This window comes from Ammospiza nelsoni, chromosome 1 (genome assembly GCF_027579445.1).
Source record: "Ammospiza nelsoni isolate bAmmNel1 chromosome 1, bAmmNel1.pri, whole genome shotgun sequence".
Taxonomy (NCBI): Eukaryota; Metazoa; Chordata; class Aves; order Passeriformes; family Passerellidae; genus Ammospiza; species Ammospiza nelsoni.
Genome location: NC_080633.1, coordinates 142,610,598 through 142,612,719, shown reverse-complemented (window position 1 = coordinate 142,612,719; position 2,122 = coordinate 142,610,598). Strand labels below are relative to the sequence as shown.

Sequence of the window (2,122 nt, the reverse complement as noted above, 5' to 3'; positions counted from 1 at the left end):
GCCACATTGCCTGTCCCAGAGGGATTTTAGTCCCACTAGATGCTTCTCTGCAATCAGGAATGAAGAACCAGCATAAATGATGATGTTCATTTTCCTTTGATCCTTCCCCTGCTTGGCATTCTCTTCCTTTGATAAGGTGCCAATCACTCCCACCCCCCTCCCCCTGTTCCTTTTTTTGCCAGACCACACAGAGGAAGCACAAGAGGTGCTTGCAGTGATTGGAGTGGGCTGATTGACCTTCACAGCCCTCCGTGCCCCAGGTACAGAGCTGAAGGCCATAAATCTCATTCACATTGCCATCTTAATGTGGTTCCTTGAGGCTCTTTAGGCTGGGGTTTGGATGGAGCTGCTCACTGAGTTAATTCATTTTTCTTACTCTGTTGCAGATTTCACCAGCTTACTGATCTATATCTAGGTCAGCTTCATAAAGCATCATTTCTGTTCTAGGGCTACATAAAGTAAGATTTCTGTTCCAGTCTTCAGCTGGGAAGACAGTTGGAGGAGGCTGGATGCCAAATGGTGAGACTGCATGGATCTCCAAGTGAGTGTCAGTCTGTGGCTTTTACTTAGTCCCTCATATAGTGCCTATATATTTGCAAAGACTTCTGAATTGAAGAAAGCTGTGTGTAAGAGACTGAAATTGTTAATGGCTTAAACCTTCTAAAATCATTGAAGGACTTTTTGACCACCATAGCAAACTGCAAATACACAGCTGAATATCTGGGAACACTCAAGGCCACCCCTCCCCAAATATGCCCAATACCTGGAATTTGGATTGTGACAGGAACCTGAGATAAGATGAAGGGGTATTATTGTCCAATCATCACTGGTCTAGGGAGGAGAATGGATCCACAAGTGAGACAGGAAGAGAGACTGGAATGCTGATGGTTCAAATATTCAGGAGAAGCTGCTGATGTGCAGAGGCACAGAGGGTGAGCACAGCCCTCCTCAGGCTCCAGCTGGTGTTGAACGAGGTAAGGAAAGAGACAAACCCTGTGTGGTGGGGAATTAATCTGTCCTTACTCCAGTGACTCAGCTGTGTTACTGCCCTGCCAGGGAAGCACCAGAGCCCTCCCAGGCAGCCTGGAGGTGTCTATCCCTGCTGATGGGCCCCCATGGCCACAATGGACTCAGCTGCACTGGTGTCACAGGCAGCTGGATCTCCTTGGAAGGTGTCAAAGACTCCCCAAATGTCCTGTGGTCCACAACATTACATCACCCAGGGGAAACTCCCTCCTCCAGGGGAGCTATCTGGGCATTCTTATTTGAGCCTGAGTGCATTTAAACCAGAGTTTATATTCTAGGGGTTCCCTCACCACCTGATGGATCCAGTCTGTGACTGTCACTTTGACTGAGAGTGTGACCATCACTTTGACCAGCAAACATTGAAATGGCAGCAGCTGAGCCTCTTCACAAGGCATGTGGGTGGTGAGATTCTTCCTCTCTTATAATTTCCTTCTCTTTCTTATACATTTTCTGCTGTGATGTTTTTATGCTTCTTTATTGTCATATTACTGTAGATAGCAGCAATCAAAATGCCCCCATACCTGTTTTCCTGTGCAACCAAACTGTTCTACAATAAACCCTACATAGGTATAATTACAAACACCCATCATTCAGTGTTGTTTCACTCTAATCCACCCCAAGTGAGTCAGACATTGAGCTATACTGATGGGATGGGCTAAAAGTGTTCAAAATTAATTGCTTTGAGGGGCAAACTCTCCTTTAAAGGTGTGGGGGCTTGGCTGCTGCTGGGGAAGGGCAGAAAGTGAAGAAAAGCAGGTAGAGTCTAATGACAAATGTATTGCTGCTCTGCTAATCATGAAATGAAGAGCTGAAGTGGAATTCTCAGCAGCTGTGAGGTCAGACCTGGCTGCAATACAACCTGTGCCATGAGTGTGACAGGGAGGGAGATGGACTTGGGTGAAGAAGAAGAAAAGGAAGGCAAAGCACGCAAAGAAGAAAAGAGGTTTAAGGCGGAGTGGGAGAGACAGAACATGAGAAATTATCATCAACCCTGATTTACATTTGGTGTAGAAGATGTATGGCTTTTACAGACTCTCAGAAAAGAGAAAATCTGCTCAGAAACAGCTTTATCTGTCACTTTGCAGAACAAAGTTCT

General features: G+C 45.9%; 1 long non-coding RNA gene across 2 annotated transcripts; it reads left to right on the top strand.

Moving 5' to 3' along the window:
* Positions 1 to 204: 204 nt before the first annotated feature.
* LOC132084588 (uncharacterized) lies at positions 205 to 1,429 on the top strand. Of its 2 annotated transcripts, XR_009420084.1 has the most exons (4): positions 217 to 260; positions 448 to 541; positions 836 to 974; positions 1,305 to 1,429. It is a non-coding gene; the product is annotated as an uncharacterized LOC132084588 (long non-coding RNA). The 2 variants fall into 2 exon arrangements; XR_009420083.1 differs by having other exon boundaries at positions 205 to 260; positions 448 to 974.
* The last annotated feature ends 693 nt before the right edge of the window (positions 1,430 to 2,122 follow it).